Raw genomic sequence first — 19,150 nt, 5'->3', positions numbered from 1 at the left:
CATAAAAGGAGGACATGATAAGCTCCAGCTGTTAAGCCTCCTGCTTAGAGGATTAGAGAAATTAACTGACAGGATGTTTTATTACAGCACCAGGAGATGTATTAAAGATACATGTGGCATCTTCTCCACAGGGAACACAGAAGGAAGCTGAGAGAAAGTATGCAGTGTAGACCTGCAGGAAGGTCATCAGTCCTGCATGCTTCCCAACCTACCCTGTTTATAACAGCAGAAAGAATTTTATATTCAGGACTTTTTCTAAGCATACAAATCTTCTACATCTAGTTCTTTTTTATGTGATATGCAGTCCAGGGGAACATTGGTTGAACGAACAACTTAGAACAGTAGGAAAAATCTTTGAGAATCGCATCCTTTGATTTTGGGTCCTTACATTAGCTAAGGCATTTATGTCTTTTGTCATTGTGCTTACACATTTAGGCTTCAATATATCAGAACATAAAAATGTTTTATCTGTAAAAATAATATTTAACAGTCAAATGTATTAACTTATTTCTGAGTTTGTGCCTCTACAATAACCACACCCATGTATTATATATATAAAAAGAAAAAATATTATAAAAGAAAACAAGTCATGACTAACATTCATTGTAGTGCTTATTGTCATTGTCAGTGATGTTAACAAGCTTACAAAGCTAGATAAAGGGTTGAAAAGGTTCTGAAGTCTGTAAAAAATCCTTACCAACTTAGCAACAAAGTGTTACTCTTAGATAACCCTGACTTCAGACCAAAATGAAATTAGAAATGGTCATGCAGATGTCTTGAGGAGAAACTAATGAGTTTATGTCATCCTCATGATCAAGTAGGTAAAGAAGAATAATTAATACTATGTCATTTCTGGCATTGTTGCTGGGATTTTCTTGTGATTCTTTTGTCTCAAAGTGTTTAGAAGAATGGTAAAATTTAGCTGAGCAAACTCCTGACCCCATTTTGGGGGGCTCACTGATCTCTTCTGTGGGTGACCCTGTCTGCAGCCATGGTGTGAAGCAGGTCACCACCTCAGCAACGCTGGTACATCCAGCTCCTTCCTTGGGAGACCGGGGATCAAATCAATCAGGAAAGGGCAGACCCCCATGGACAATCCAGTGTCTGAGCTGTGAGGAGTGGATATCCTGCCCACATTATTAGCATTACAAGGAAGCACCACGAGGTGCCACTTCTGAGACACATCTCCCAGAGCTTCTTGGGACTGCAAAATGTAACAACTGACTTGCTACTTGACCAGTATTTTTGGCATTCACCCGCATAAAAACACATTTGTCTATTTATGAATTAATGAAATGAACCATATATGCCTCTTTTATGCAAAAGCCTCTTAACAAGTGTTTGGCAGTATAAAGGAGCCTGGAAGGGAACAGACTGCAATGGCCATGAGAGGCCAGGGAGTTTAATTTATTAACACTGTTAAAACAATTTATTAAACGTGAAGCATAAAGGGCTTCTTCATGAGTTTTAATCAGGTTCCCTAGTTCAGAGAGGAACTTATGACAACAAATCCTGCATCATGGTAAGTGTAAAATAAAAAGGTCTATGTATAACAGAGGATCAGGAGTATCTATTTGATCCTGACTGTAGGATGCACTCATACTTCTTCTGATCCTTTCCAGTTTCCCCCACTTTTCGTCATGATTCTCTTGCCAAACAGGTTGCTTTCAGAGTTGTGGGTTTTACTCCAGAAATTAATTTTTTTAAAAACAATGTTTATCACTAGATAAACATTGTTTCTAAAAAAATATTTTCCACTATGGTGAACAGTTGTTCACAATATTTTTTCTTAACCTAGAGTGCAGTAATTGTGCTTTTGGCTGCTCTGGGAAAATACTTGATGATTCTTAAATCATAACCTGACTTTTGCCTCAGTTAATATAGAAATTATTTTAATTTCCCCATTGCAGGTGCTTTAATTTTTAACTAGATACCTAGTGAATACTATAGGCAGAGAAGCATTTGTTATCCAATGTTTTTGAAATATCAAACCCCAGAGATTGAGACTCTGTTTTAATCAGAATATGCAAACTGCCACTCCCTGTTCTTGTCTCCTAGGTTTTTTTCTTTCAGACGTGTGTTACCTATGTGCTCAGCTGGCATCAAATCTGAAAGGAAGATGGTGAACACGGTTATATCTGGCAGTGACATGTTCCTTAGCTGGCAGATGAGGCAGTTTGCTGACTACCTGAATTAGACTTGGGTAGCTTAGCACATTTCAAAAGAGACAGTTTTACTGAAAGTGACACACAGCTTATGGACCCAGATTTGTAAATGTAATTGCCTTTGCTATGTGCTTGTATGTGAGAATTGCTAGGTGTCTGATGCACAAAGCTGAGGAAGACTTGCAAGTCTTTAATATCAGCTAATTTAAGGTAGATACTAAATATGGTGTGTGGAAAATAAGTCAAGCCTTGCTATTGGATATTCTGACACTATTCACAGTCCTGACTAATACAGAGACTGAATTCTGTACAGGCTTTCTTGGAAGCCTTGAACCTAAACTTCAATGTATTCTGCCTATGAGACATTAGGCTCTTATATTACCTCCTTATCTATGCCTAAGTCTTCTGTTCTTAGATGGCCGAATTCAAATAAATGTTCTGTAGAAGCTGTGCATTATTTATGTACCCTCAGCCTCACTTGGAGGCCTATCTAACTTCTTTTTTTTCTCTAGGAAGAAAGAAAAAGTGGGTGGCAAAGTGAAATTCAGATGTTCACCTGTTTAATTTTTGAAATCAGAGAATATGTGCACTTTTTTCCTTAGAATCAGTTTGCATTATAAGTATCTTCAAAATGCAAAATTTTAAAGCATAGCATTTTGAAGGCTAGCCTATTCGTAGAAAAAGCAATATTAATGTGAATTTCCAAACGAAATTAAATATTATGCATGTAAATGATTCCATTACATTGCATGAGAACAGTTTCAAGCTACTCAATAAACGTATCATGTAGGAAAGAAAAGAACTTTTCTGCAGGATGGCATTGCTGATAAATTCTAGATTTTTTTTCAAATAAATTAATTCAGTCTTCTTTAGATTTGAGATATTGTAGAAGATATTTATGAATTAATGCCATTAAAACAGTTTTAAATGCATCCCAAGAAAGAGTTTTTTGTATTTTATATTTCAAAAGTATAGTTTATTGTTACTGGATAAAAAATATTTGCCTTCTGGCCACTGCTGACAGGGAGTGTATTAATATTAGCATATACTCTCTATAAAATATGGTTGGAAACGGGAAGGGCTGGACAGGTGCAGAAGGGAAGGAAATCATAGTAAATGTGAACTAGTTAAAATAGAGAAAAAAATACTAGGAAAAGATAAATAAATAAATACCATTTAAAATAGAATAATTAATCATGCAGACTTAGCTGTTCTGTAGAATCTGTAAACAGAGTGTATCTGCTTCCAGCTTTAATACATTTTCACCTTTAAGACATTGTGTTATATAATGTGGTTTGGCAAAATACATCCATTAATTTTCAAATATCTTTTCCAAATATCATGCCCTCTATTATTTTTTCCACTTCTTTCACCAAATATAACCTGAAATATTCTAGGAAATTATTCACATGCTGTAAGTATGGTTATGAAATGAATGGGTTTTTTTAATGATTGACATGTAGACAGCCTGTATTAAAGGTCTGTATTTTGTCTATTTTTCACTTTAATATTTGATAAACAGGGTTTGGGGGTGGTTTTTGGTGCTGGTGTTGTGGTTTTTATTGTTTTTTTTTTTTTTTTTTTTTTTGTGCATTTTTGTTTGTTTGTTTGTTTTGTTTTGTTTTGTTTTTTAGGGGTGTGTGTGGGGTGTGGGTGTGCGTGTGTGTTGTTTTCCTTTCCAGCGAAAAGAATTGCCTTACATTCTGTGATTACTAAGTAAAAATGAAATTATTATAGTGATCTTGTGGCAATCTTTTCCCTGACTGAAAAACTGTATCATTGCTACCATAGTTTATCTTCCAAAATTAATATTGTATATCTATGTTTTGTGATCTTGCCAGGATCTGTAGGATTTCTTCTTGTGCACTTCAAGCAGATGTGCATAAGTACACATGAACTTTGTATTTTTATTTTATTAATGGTGCCTTAAAATTCTGTTTTGGCAGCTTTGATTTCTCTTTGGGTTTTTATTCAAATAATTTCAGCAAAAAGTAAAACTTTCTGTTACTTATCTGACAACACCAGCCTTCCGCCCTCTGTGAAATGATGTGGTTATTTATTGCTAGTTTTGCACTGATACATGCTGTTTTCAGCCATGGACTTCCTGGGTAATAGAGCTGTCTAATCTCTACCACTAGAGCAGAATGCTTCCTGCAGAAAGCAAATCCTTTCTCAGATGGAAGGAAAAGCAGATGATTATTTAAATTTTAGTCACAAGAAAGTTATTATGAGCATGTCTTTGGCTTAAAAACCTGAGTGAAATCAGTTTAATGTAATGAAACGACCATCAGTTTCATGCAATTTCAGATTAATTTATCTAGTCTTTTGGGCAGGTATCAAAATGCAATTTCCTGTCCACACTCCTGTCTTTTCCACAGTGTCCTACCTTGGATTACTTTTGACCCAAAATAAACTGACTGCTCTTTAAATTGTATTTATTCTGTATAGTCCTTTAGAAATTTTCATATACCACAACTGTGTTGCCCCTTTTAAGAAGAACAGTCTGTTTGATATGTTGCATATTAGTAAGCGTCTGGAATATGGAGGCTAAAAATGGTGCAGAGATTGTATTGTGCATGTGAAATAAAGGACAAAAAACCAGAAAATTCTCCTAATTTTTCAAAAATATAGCAGTATGGTTCCAATCTTCTGCATTAAAGTATTAATGGAAAGATGAGAGCGCACATTTCTGTGTGTCTAATTTGTTCAGATGTATTAAGATCTGCAGCCTCTAGACAGAGGCAAAACATACACATTTTTGTTCAGTCTGAGAAACCCAAGAACAGCTGAGTTATTTTTATGGATGGAAGACTTATAGAAACCGAGCAATTACTGCACTGAATCTTAATATCTAAACTCACCCTGTCTGGGAGCAATTTTTATCTGGGAAAAGCTCTACTTAAAAAATCTCAGCAAAGGTCTCAAGAGTTAACTCTTTGAATTGGCAAGTATATGAGAAAAAAAAAAAAAGGATTTCTTCTGCAGTAGTTTTTAAACAGCTACTTTCTCAAATACTTTTTGCAGCACAGAAATAGAATCAATATTTATTAGTTATTTGGACTTATTAATATTTGGCAATGAATTAAAAACATATACTATTTCCTAATATTTTGTAGGATTAGAAATAGAAATACTTTGTTTGTGCTCATTTTTATAATGATTGTGAGAGTAAGTCTTCTAAGCTGTGGAGAAATGACTCTGCAGATTTTATGGTTTAGATACATATACTTCCAGAACTTATTATTTCTCAGTACCTACAAATTCAGTTAATTTTCTGTTCTTTATGAACAAAAGATCCTAACTTTTTAGTGAGACATATGTTACCAGGAAGTCTTTGAGAGGCATTTACCTGTTTTATTTTTTGTAATGCTATTACAAAATACTTACACTGAGAAGAATTCAGAAACTATAAATAGTTAGCCATCACTGGACTTGGAAATATTTGTTGCTGTGCAAGTAAGTCATGGTTATAACTATCCAAAACAAAAAATATCATCAAACTGTTGAATGTTTGTACCCCACCATCTTGAAAAACTTTCATGAAAGACAGGCTTAAGATTCTCTGATTACTCTTTTGCTGCTCCTGATATTACAAGACCTCTTGCCCAGCAAAGTCCTACAGCAGATGTTAGTAAAACAGAACTCTGGCTGGAACTATGGTGGCAGGATCATGCAAAGGCTTCCACAGTTGCTCAGTGTTGAGGAGGCAGCTAACCAAGTGGGCATATATCACTTCAAGCCACACCTATCCGAAGTCATTGAAAAGAGATTTCATAGACCCTAAAAATTCCTAATACATCATAGATACATATTTACATCCTTATGAATGACTTCTTTCCTCTCTCTGGAAGACTCAAAGACCCTTGGAGCTCCATTATGGCCACCTCTTCAACACAGTTAATCTCATCCTGAGCAGGAAATAAATGAAAAAGCATGTGATTAAAGAAACTGATAATTCAATATGAATCACTGCAAATTCCCACCACAAGTGCAGTGCCCAGGGAAAGAATAAGATACAATCTGAATGCAAAAAGTTCTTTTTAAAGGATGTACAGGAAACAAAGTTAATAACTGAAACAAGGATAGAAAATAGTTAATACAAATATTCCCACCAAATGTTTATTTTTCTAAATCTTTCGACACTTGTATAGTGCCTCTGTTTTACAAGAGTTTATGGAATTTTCAAGGATTAATATAAGCCATTTTTACTGAGTTTTTTTTGCTCACATGAGGCAGAACTATGGCTATGGAAAGTGTTTATGTTGTTGAAGAGATGCAGTCTTAGGAAAGGGGAGGACAGGAAGAGACTGATTCATGGTGCTGGTGTTCATTTAAATGAATATTAGCCGCAGCATTACGCACAGGAGGGTGTTTCATTGCTGTAGTCTGTCATTTCTCCAGCATATTTCAGATCCTTAAAATTTCTTTGAAGAAACATTTCACTCAAGAGCAGAGCCTTGACCTTTCATGGGTTGCTCAATGATCACATATTACTAAAAGCAGGCCACATACAGACTAAAAGTAGTAAAATTGAGTACTCAAGATGCATACAGGGAATCTGATACTTTATAAGGTGGATTTAATCAGCAGGAAAACTACCTCATGTATCTGCTTTTTCTGACAGAAATTACAGATTCAAAAAGTAAAATTACTTTGTGTCTCCTGATGTGGTCCTCTGAAGATTTCTGAGTTCATGTCAAAGGCCAGAGGCTGAATTTCAGTCCACAAGTATCTCCTGGGAGCAGTGCTGGGTATCGCATACTGTAATGGTGCTGAACTACTGGTGAGCAGAGGGGTACATCCTTTAGCCACAGGCATAAATTAACCTTCTTTCTGGACAGCCTCTCACCACTTCTTCCATCTTCTTGAGTTTCTGGATGAGGGCTGGCAATCAGGAATTGGCAAGGAGTTTGAGGAAGTTTATCTGCCCACTTTCTTGTCAGACACACCTTGGCATATGAAGCAAAAGGTGTAACAGTGTGTGGCTGGCAGATGCTTGAACTTGCCGGGCGGAACGCCTGTGCTGTTACTGTTGGAAGCATTTTCATGTGAACAAAAAATACCCCCAGTCCTGAGAAGGGTTGCAAGCAGTTACTCAGATAAACTTTTCTTGCATCTTCTGCCCCTAAGAAGGAGGGTGAGTAAGTGAGGGGCTGGCTGTAGCAAAGGCTGCCCTTTCTATAACTCCTTGCAAGGGTAGGATGCTTTCCTCCTGTGAAGAGACCTTGAGGACACCTAGCCACACAATAAGAAATCCATTGAAAAAAGCAGTGCAAACTAATCTATTCAGTGCTGGTACTATCACTAACTCAGTGAAAAAAACAAAAGGTTTCTTAATGATGAAATTCTCCAGTTGATGGTGCTATGGATATTAGTTAAATATTCAATACACAGAATATTATTCTCCTTTCAAAACCAAACAAAAAACCTAGCAAACAAGCTAACAGGCAAGAAACCTAACACTCATCTCCTTCTTTGTTGAATATGTCAGAAAAAATGAATGTATTCACCAAAGAATACATATATATATATGTATGTGTATATATATATATATACACACACACACACATATATTTATGTTAGACTAGTTACTGTGCCTCTATTAAGAGTAATGTATTCCATGGCCAAATTGGTCTCCTGTCTCTTTCAGTATTCTCATTTTCTTGATTTTTTCTTGGCTTCAGTTTGAAAATTGTTTGTAGGTACTTAATTGCAAAGCCTACCAGAGGGAGAGATCAGAGGAACACAGGATTTGCCAAATGTGATAAATGTCCTGCCTCAGAGAATGTCCAATACCTGATTTGTCAGAGGAGGGCCAAAAAGCCTCTAAACACATTCAGTCAGTCATGTAAGAGATCCCAGCAGACAAATGCCTGGAAGCCTAGCTCTAAGTACATGACCTTACTTGAGCACAATTCTACAAATGTTATCACACCCCTACACTCTTTCCTGTCATCCTTTTCCCACCAGTCAAATTTATTCTTTTCTGTGTAGACAAGTGGGAAGTGTGAAGCTCAGACTTCATCTACCTTAGTACCTGATCCAAATGTCAGAGCAGAAGAGTAGGATTTCTTTTGCAACAAATGAAGATGGATGTGCTCTGCCCTCTCTACTGAGCTGAGCAGAACTCCACTGAGGCATGGAGATCAGTCTGCTCTGGCAACAGTGCCCTCTGTCAAGGTGAGACAGCACTCTTCCCTTCAGCTTCTCACCTAAGTCATTATTTATATTTACAAAGCAGTACGCAATTATATAGCTCACAATGTACCGTATTTCATACCAACCCCACAAACTTCGTGTGTTTATTGTCAAGATATCTCTACTATGCCCTTGCTACAGACTGATGTCTTGCTGATATATTACAACACTGTGTGACCCAGTTCCTTCCATTTTTTCTCCATCTGTAAAGCAGAGCCAGTAATAACTGAACCAAGATTTTTCTTGTTACTCATTTTAATTGTTTAATGTCTGAGAAATCCATTAGGTTTCTGGAGTTCAAAACATATGACAAATTTCTTTTTAATTTTATGGTATTGATGCTGAAGTTTGATTCAATGACATCCTCATAACTGCTTCAGTCATCTTAGATCAGAAGCCAAACAGCTGGAGTACAAGCCTAGGAAAAGCCTTTTTCCTCACTGGTGCACTGTTTATGTAATGAGTAATAACTTTTGTGGCTTGGCTGGAAGAAATTAAGAAGGCAATAAAAATGTCAAACAAAGTTGTAATGAATTTAAAAATAATCACTCATAATTTAGAGTTCATCATCCCAGAGCGTTATTTCTTCATTTGATAGGTTTAGGTCATTATAAAGAATGTCCTCCTTTTTGCATCTGAAACTACATAAAAAGGGACAGTAGTTTATGGCTGCTATATACTTGATGAGATATTAAAATTTTGCAGCACAGCAAAGATGGAGGAAGGGGCAAGGGGAAATAATCATATGAAGGTTGTAGTTCTCTTGGGCTTTTGTGATCTTTGTTCTGAGTAAGTAAGAATGAGTGTTTTCCTTTTTTGTTTTTTTTAAACTTTTAAAAATTTTAATAGCTTGCTTTATGTGCTTGTGTGTGTTTTATACATAACCAGCTTAGAGAATGTTATGGAAGATGCAGTGAAATGATTTTTATACTTTAGTTCATATAGACGTCTGTCTGTGTGAGTTGCTGACAAGGAAAGGGGCATGCTATGTATCTTCTCATACATTTAGTATGAGAATAAAGACTGCAGAGGTTAGCCCTTCCCTTATTTTGCTTTTTTCCTCCTGTTTCCTATCTATTTTCTACCAAAGCAAAATTCTAATAGCTTTCTCTTCTACCCTTCTCTTCTCTTCCACTGTTTTTTCTCTTTGCTAATTCTGAGGGTATGTTGCAGCATTCACAAATTTCAAATATTGTGTCAAACAGAACAAAACAAACTCTTCTGACCCAGCAGGAAACATGCTTTTCAGCTAATCATATATTGTTAATGTCATTTAGGTGCTTCCATTAATGGGTAGCTGCCAAGTGTGTTGTTTCTGTCACAATTACATAGAGTAATAGTGTCAGGAATGATTATTAGGTTTCTTTTGGTTTAAAATGTTTCTCTGTCGTAAGTATTTTGTCACTTCATACTTGATGTACATCTTTGGAATTAATTGGATTTTCTCTGCTGGAAGATAATGACATTCTTTAAATTTTAGTCACTTTATGTCCATGAGTTTTGTCCTCCCCTCGTCTATCCAGCCCCACCTTAATGAGTCTTCTGCTGTAGCTGTCAATGTCTCTTTAGAAAGGCTGTAAAGTGCTGCAAACTGTTGTTTTATGAAGATTTCATGTAGATATTGAATGGAAGTCTTAAAAAATACATGTGCAAAATCCTGTGATTCTGTTACATTCTTCAGTGACTTTTGGAAGAGTAGCTTCTTTTATTAAGGGTTTGGGGCAAGTTCCCAGATGAGCAATCCTGTTAACTCCATGGGCTACTTATGAACTTGAGAAAGATTTATTTCAGTTTTGCTTTTGCAAAGTTCTGATTGCCCAGCGTAATAAAATACAGATGAACCTGTGCAAAGCAATTCTCTTGCATGGTATTGGGTGCTAAAATGTCATCTTGTTCTTCCTTCACAAAAAAAAAGCTCACAACTGATTTTGAAGGTAGCCACAGATAGTCTTGTGTAACCCCACTTCTACCAATTACATAATTGCAGGATTTTCATCAGAGGGATCCTAGGAAATATTTTCTAAGGATTAGGTGCCTGACTGTGACATCACTGCTTGAAGCTGTAATTTATTTAGGTTGTCCTCAGCCCAGCTATGAAGCACATTTTCTTTCAGAAGCTGCTCCAATATTTTTCCTGTGGTTTACTGAAGCTTAACTTCTGTCACCATTAAAAACTGTAATCATTTTTCCCCTGTCGGTGACAGCAATTTTATTTTTATGATCTTCCTAAATCCTGTCTCTAAACTTTAAGTAAGTCCAGGATGATGCTCTGCAAAATAGAGAAAGCAAACAATGTCACTCTCATCTGTGGTTTTGCATTGGCGTCCTCTACTTATCTAAAATATTTTTAAATCACCTACCCTGTCCTATCCTTGTGCCTATCCTGTACAAGCCACTACAGACACCTGCTTATTTTCTCATTGAAGGCCAATTATTTTTCCTGCCAAGCATTGAATCTGTGCTACTAGGGGACATTTGTGTCTGTGTGTGTAAGCCTACTTGGCGGAGGAGGCTCAGTGAAATACAGACCAGGCTTAACTCATCTTGTTTCAGACATCACCATGAATATCTTCTCCAAGCATCTTTCCTGATTTTCTGGAAACAATTTTTGTTATATATGCTGATGTGCTCATCTGTCAGTTTTCAACTTCTCTTTCTGAGCTTCTTGGCACTTTCCGTTTCCTTCTTACTTCCCTTAATACACCTGTGTCTCAAACTCTGCTGACCCTTGTAGATTTTGCCTGCTTCCAATTTAATGGAAATGGCCCAAAAAACTCACTTTTCTATTGCAGTGATGGGCTGTAAACTTGATATACCCCAAATTCTATCAGATGCCACAAATAAATTTTGGAGAGATTTTAACTTAAAAACCAAAGACAGCAACTCTAAATTCAAGCAAATGCCTTGAACAAATTTTCTCTGGAATGTCTGTTGCACCAACTCAAACACGATGCTTTCAAATCTTGCAGACTAAGATGTCCCAGAGTATCAAGTAGTGCTGGTACATACAAATGAAAGAAAGCCTCCCCCTACAAGTTTGGTTCACGCATGGAGAGGATTATTAGGGACAATAAGGACATACAGAGCATTCACAGGGTTATTACAAATAGATCGTGCAAACTTAAGTTCAAGGGTTTAGTTTTATGTGATGTTGAGACTTAAATTTAATCTGAAATCTATGAACTGCTGCAAATCTCATCTGCTGGTTAGGTAACAAATCCCTCAAGAACTAAGAAAAACAGCCTTTGCCGAGAATGGTTGTGCTATTGAGAATGCCTTTTAGGCATATCTTTTAAATTTACTTTCCTCTTTAGCTTACGACTGGCAAAGTTGTGTCACTTATTCAGCAGGGACTTTGCCCATTAAAGTGACATTGTTCATTAGAAAGATGATGAATCAGCCACAGAGAGTCCCATTTAGGTAAGTACTCACTGAACTCAATAAAAAATGTATGAGGTGAAGACCTCTACTTATACTTTTCATTATTTGAGGACTGTACAAATACATATTATTTCAATTCACTCTAAACAAATTTCAGAACATTATATAATAATATATACAAATGCAAATTAAAAAGTAATGCAAAGTAAAAAGTAATTACCTGAAAAGTAATGAAATATTTGATAAAATGTTTGTAAAAAAACCCTATTGCTTTAATATAAGCAGTGTTTATTTTAATATATGTGTATATATATATATATATATGTTATTAAAATAACTGGAGTTCCAGTTACCTTCAGCATGATTAAGGATAAATTTTGGTGGTAAACTAGAAAAATTGACCTAACCACAAAAATGAATGTTTAAAATTCCTCAAAGAGTCTTTTAACTAATATTTAAGAGGCAGTTATTGTGAGTAATATAAGTTAATTAAATATTGATTATTACAAGAGTCTCTCATTTAAAAAGTAAAGCTATAAGATAAACTATGTTACTTTATAATTTTAATTTACAGTAGTAATAAATGTGCAATGACACTTTATTGTTGTTATGTAGGATTTGTCTCATTATTCATCTCCAAATGGTATTAAACATTAAACATGCTAGATATTGTTAAGCACTGAATAAACTGTTCTAAACATCTACTGTAGCTAGAGATAGTAATCAACCTGAACATTCAGAACATTTCTTTCAAATTTGACGATGCTGGGATGTTTATTGCCAATTGATTAATTACACCATATTAATAATCCTAACATATTTTAATTTCACAGGCATGACAGCTTGATTTATCTTAAATATTTCCACTGGATCCTGAAGTCAGATTTTTTTGTCCTAACAATCAATCAATAGTAAAATAATATGTATCTAGTAGAAATATTTACTTTTAAGTGCTGTGAGTTAGTTTTTAGAGCCACAGAGTAAACTGTTAAATTTCCTGTCATTCCTTCAGCTGCCAAACAAGAAAAACATTTTTAAGCTATAGATTAAGCCACTGGGTATTTTTACTACTCTTTGTTTTGGTGGAGGGTCTACAATATATTTGCAATGAAAGATGATGAAAAACATCTCTTTTCCTTAAATATTTCTTGAAGCATTGTTCCACATCTTTGTCTGTGCAATATATTTCTGTCAGTTTTCTGCCTATACGGATCCATTTATCACAAATAAATTCCAAGTGCAGTTTATGGTAACAAATTGCATTTTTTTCCACAGGTAAATGCAGGGGTGCCTGCTGGGGGCGCCTGTGTCGCCTGTCCGGCCAGCCCTGGCACCACAGCAACACAGCGGTTCTTGGCTTGCCGGGAGTGCAGCGTGGTTGTGGCAAAGGAAATGAAAGGAGGGACTCTCGAGGGGTAAATCCAACCGAGTTTATTGGAGCCTCCGGACGTGGAGTCCTCGCCTTGGGACACCAGCCTCAGAGAGACCACGAGCCCCTCTGTGCTGTGACTTTTAACAGGGGGTGTGACACAGGGGAGGGTTCAGTCAAGGACCAGTGGGGTACAGTGAGGGTGTGACTCTTAACATAATAGACATGTGCAACAACCATACAAAACACAATGGGAGGGGAAAGTCTGGATCCTGCCCAATCACTCGACGCCTTCCCTGGAAATTTCTGGGCACAGGGAGAGGCCCCAGAGTGACAGACAGGACCAGGAGGTTATATAACCAATGATTGACATAAAACCGAACATGGGGTAAACCATACAGGGGGAAACATAGGGGGTTACAGAACAAACCATTATGTAAAATCTTATCGAACAAATCATACAGAAACCTGAGCGAAATACACCACCACTGGCAAAATATCTCCATTTTCAAGGCACAGAAAAACATGTAATCCTAAGACATGAATAATTTTAGCAAGAAAGAGAGGATAAGAACTTGGAACTATGGACTCTGGATGAACTGGGTCTATCACATTCATAAAAAACTAAAGCACAGAATAAACAAAAGGCAGACAAAAATAACTGAACTAAATGCAATTTCTCTAAGAAAATTATGTAAGGACATAGTTGTATTTACTTATAAATCACGTGACTTAAGGCTGTGCAAGACCATAGTTGGCTGGTTTGCTATGAAATTTGAAGACGATTATTTTTCTATCTTACCAGTCACTTCCACTGTCAAGGGGATGAGAAACACAAAGAAGACATTGTAAAGGGCATGTAGGGAGGAACAAATGTTTGCTTTAGATTCTATAAAGAATGGACTAGATACTTCTCAAAAATAACACTGGGGGATTTAGTAAGTTTAATGATCAGAAATTACAAATATCAGGTTCAGTGCAATATTCTGATACCTGTTTCAGATGTATCAGAATAAAATATGGTCTAAAAAATAATGCACTGAAAGTGTGACAGAAAGGGTGGTTTCAGCATTGAGAAAAGATTCAGGGATTTGCTGTTCTTGGTTTTGTTGGGTTTTTGGTCTTGTTTTGGCTTGTTGTTGGTTGCTTTGGTTTTTGTTGGCTTTATTTTTTTGGTTGCATTTTGTTGTTTTGTTGGAGTTTTTTGGTTTTGGGTTTTTTGTTTGTTTGTTTTTTGAGGGGGAGGCAGTTTCTTTATGGTTTGTTTTGGTTTTGGTGGTGTTGGTGGTTTTTGTTTTTGTGGTTTTTTTTTTGTTTTTTTTTTTTTTTGGTGGAGGAAAGATGAGATTAGTATTTATTTTAGCTAGATTTATTTTGACTCATAAGAGTAGATAAACAAGGTAACACTGGCCTGATTTTGAAACTTCATTTTTTCTCATAAAGAACTTGAAGGGTTATCAGTAGATGAGTAGGCTATGCTATATGCAGGAGAAAGAAAATACTGGGAAGTGCTGTTTCTTCCCATCGAGTAAGCAGAAATGTCATGGAGTAGACCCACTTGCCCCTTGAATCTTGCTGGAGAAAGAAACCTACTGTGTTGCCTGAGTGGTGTCTCTGCCTGCAGGTGAAGAGGCAGCATGCCCAGCCTGCTCCTCCAGGCTGCCTCAGAGGGATTAATGGGTTTTGTTCACTTTTGCAAAAGGAATGAGAAACAAAACAAGATTGTAGAGAAGCTTTCCTCACGGCCAACCTCTAGGAGTTGTCCCTAAGGATCACCCATGACACAGCCCTACAGCTCTGGCCAGGTCTCTTGTGCACCTGCAGGAGCAGGATCATCCATGCAAGTGGATTCAGTCACTCTTGACTGATTGAATGTGCTCCAATCAAACATATCCCAGCTGTTGAAAGCACAGCTGGGTTTCCTGTTAACAGTGCTGTTGCTGCTGTTGTTGCTGCTATTGTTGCTGCCATCTCTTTTGAAATTTGGAATTCTGGTAAACAAGTGTCGCTGTAAGTTTCTCTTACACAATTGCTTTCACATCCTGGGGCTGTCCTCTCAGTTGTGTCTAACTGGAGGGAAAAAGATGTGTAGGTTAATAGAGAGGAGCTGTCCTTTTAAGCCTATGAACACACAGATGCTGTCAGACATCGATGTATTATCCTTTTGTGTAGGAGCATGTCAGAAGCCATGGCTCTGACTGAGCAAGTCTACACAAACATGCTTATATGTATATTTATATACACATAAAAAGCAGATACACAGTCCTGAGGGGTTTATCATGTAGAGATTGTTCCTTTGTATACCACTGAAGAGTCACCCAAGTATGGACTTTTTGTTGTCATTTTAAATACCCCTTTTCAAAGCATATTAAGCTTTTTCTTTATAAACTTGCTGTAAGCTTCAATATATTGTTTTCCATCAGCATAGCCTCAAATATTATGGGCACACTTGCCCTGGACTAGCAACATCTTCAAGAGAGGACATATTGGCAAAAAAACACACTTAATTTTTTGTACAATAAAATAATGTTGAATTGGTAGTCGTTCTTGTCACTTATAAATATGAATCACAAATATATATTGTACCAGGGCATCACAGGGCATCACAGGGCACATACATTTATTTGTCCTCAAAAAATTAAAAGAAAAGAAGTCAAAAGCTCAAATCAGCTTTCAGATTGAGAGTTTGTTAAAACGAGCAACAGAGCAAAGGTGAATTTTGGAAGGTTTTATAATGTCATCAGAGTTGCCCTGAAAATCTTACTTCAGAAGAGAGGTCAGGGAGCTTTTTAAAGCAATTCATATATATAGCTTCAAGTGGAATTACCTATAAATGTCCAGTGTACATATGTAAAATATGACTAATCTTCAAGGTTATGAGCAACAAAGGCAGGGAAATAGAACTGCACAAAGAAAACAAACAGCATCCACTAATGCAGATTGAATTTTAATAATTAGGTAAGTTAATAGATGCTGTTTGGTGTCATTCCAGGCAGGATTTTTATAGACTTGTCCCAACTGGAATTCTCTGCTGCTTGCATTACCAGGAGAAAATTGCACAGTTCATTGTTCCCAGCTCTCTACCATTTTCCAGATTCAGAAATTCAAAGCCTTTGTGTTTGAATTCATAATAGGAGTCCAGAAACAGCATTGCCAAGAAAGACAACCACTTAGTCAGCTCAGACTTTGTCAATTTTAAGGCTTCACCAGTTTTCCACCATTGTAAATCAATGTCTTTGATGTTACTAATTCTTGTCTACTCCTAGGATTCTAAGATGTGCTGAAGCCTTACTAAGACATGGACTGTGAATACCAAAGGGAAACAATGTGATGTATAGGGGACATTTCCAACACTAACCCATTTTTTCCCTTAATATTGATGATATTCACTAGCCAGCCCTGTTATTTACATGGACAGTACTTTGTACTGTCCTGCATGGTTCTGAATCCAGTTCTCCTTGTGACTGAGGCTTCAGTGTTCATGCTATATTTAGTAAGGACGTAAAACACTTCAGTTTATATTAGTCATATTCTATACATCTCTGACCATGTCCATTAAAGTTGTTTTGCTTTTTTTTGGTAGCTCCCACAGTGTTTTTTTTTAACATACACTTTTTAAAAGAAGCCTCTCATCATATTTTTTCTTCCATAATTAATTTCTTTTCCAATCGAATTGCAAAAGGAAGGATGATTCTACAAGTGAAAATGTTCATGTTGGTTATGGACAGAACAAATTAACAGTATTGGTCTTAATTCAGGAAGATGCTGAATGTCCTCGGATAGAATTAATAAAACACATCAAATTTCATACAACTTGGGAGCGTAGGAACAGACACCATGATTTACAGCTAACTGTCTTACATACCTGAACCTGAAAGTATCAGAGCCTTGCATTGCCTAGGCCAAACAGGTCAGCTTCTTTAAGGACAGAGGTTACAGTGTCAAAAGAAAATTGCAAACCACACCTAGGCTGACTGTGAGACTTTCATGCTGTTCAAGTTTGTTCATGAGAGGTGAAGTACTTACACTATTAAGGACTATGTTCTTACAGAAGAAATGGCTGTCAGTTATTGCAAATATGATGTTGCAATTCCAAGACTTCCACTGGGATAAAAAGAGAAGCAGGTGACTAAAATAGTAACTAACCCAACACCTAAAGTTGAGGGATGTCAAAAGAAGTCGCCTTAAAAAGAGTAGGGATAAATTGCACTTAGACAGAGAAACATTTTTCGAAATGAAATTTAAGGCCTTTTCTCTCTCTCTCTCTCTCTCTCTCTCTGTGTATATGTATATATATATATATGTATATGTATATGTATATGTATATGTATATGTATATGTGTATTTACACCTGAGGGAGAAAGTTGGCCCTTTCACACCTGTGTTTGGGAGCATGTAAAAAAGTCCTTGTGAAGAAATGAAACTATCTTATTTCTGAAAAATATGTAAGTTTTGTGAGATATAAAAATAAACTGCCTATTGCAATTGTACTCTCCCTGGTTGCAAAACATTTAAAACGCAATGGTCCAGGAGACACTTCAGAGCACAAAATAGGCTTTTAAGAAAATTTTGAAATCAACAAGGATGAAAAATAGCCATAAAACTCAGTAATATTCAGTATCAAATTTAGAATGTAAGTATGTGTAGTTCTGAGAAATGCTTGCAAAAGTATAATTTCAAAAAAAGAAAAATTATAACCTCTAATAATTCTGGGCTGCCTCCATTTTTAAAATTAATCACAAAATATATTCATATTTCAATTTTAAAAATGCAGAATATTACAAAATTCCTTCGTGTCACTTGGAATCAAATTAAAATATTGATTACTTAGATTTACATTGATAGCACAAATTTATTTGTGTCTGGTAAGCAAAAGTTCTTTGTACATCTGTCTGGCATGATAGGCAAGGATTGAGATAGGCAAGGATTACAATCCTTTGCAGACATGCCACTATGTGAAATATGTGGAAACTGGCCATTGAATGCCATTCTGTTTAAATGCATTAGGCTTCAGTGCATCTCCATTCTGTGATAAAAACAATAATATGACAAAGTGTAACCTGTATTTGGTTTTTCCCTGGAGAGCTCAAGTTTAACTGGCTAACATCTGGTGATGCAACCTACTCTTTGCTTTTTTTAGACAGATTTTGTGTTGCTGTATTTTTAAAATCAGATCTTTTAGATCTTTTCTCTCTCTGCCCCAGAGAACAAGTAGCTTCTGATTTGTCTCTCGGGAAAATACCATTTGCCTGAAAGAATTGTGCTCCTTTTTCTTCAGTGGAAGCCGAACATGTAAGCAGATGAAACAGGGAGCATGACAGAAGAAAGAACAAACCATACAGTCAGTTGAAATGATACATGTAGATGCAGAATCTTAAAGCCAGCATGGCTTTTTTGTAACACAGATATCATTACGAGAGTCTTACAAGGAGCTTGAGAATTCTAGCTAAGCATTAACTTTATGAACTGTGCATGAGTGAGAACAAAATTGTAGCAATCCCACTTATGAGTGATTCACCTTTTTTATTGCTTTCAAATGCATTTCAGGCATTGCCTCCATTTTGTCATTTCATAGATCAGCTTAAGATCTTGGCTTTTTTTTTCTTTTTTTTTTTTCCTTCAGATTGATTAATTCATCACCAAATTGCTTTGGTACTATGAAACTTTGCATTTGCAAATCATCTCTTTCCTCTTCCTATTCACAGTTTGGCAGCTATCCTCCAAGCCATTTTCCTTTTCTTCCCATTGTATTGCAGGAAACAGAAAAGTTACCTTCTTTATAATATCACAAAGTCTGCAGAGTCAGCTAATCATTCAAACAATGTTTAATGACCTGATGAAAGTCTGCCAGTGTGTGTGAGGCCATACCAGGAGAAAGGTCCATGATCTTCAGGCTGTCTTCTCCTTCTTCTGTCTTTCTAGCACTAAATTTAACTGCAGGAAAAATTTTCTCTTCACTCCTTGCCCCATTATTTTGAGGTCTCCTCTAGTGATTTCTCATGGAAAATTGCTCCTATTGGCCAACAGATACTGTGAA

This window comes from Sylvia atricapilla, chromosome Z, assembly GCF_009819655.1.
Source record: "Sylvia atricapilla isolate bSylAtr1 chromosome Z, bSylAtr1.pri, whole genome shotgun sequence".
In the NCBI taxonomy this organism is placed as follows: Eukaryota; Metazoa; Chordata; class Aves; order Passeriformes; family Sylviidae; genus Sylvia; species Sylvia atricapilla.
This window is presented reverse-complemented; position numbering follows the sequence as displayed.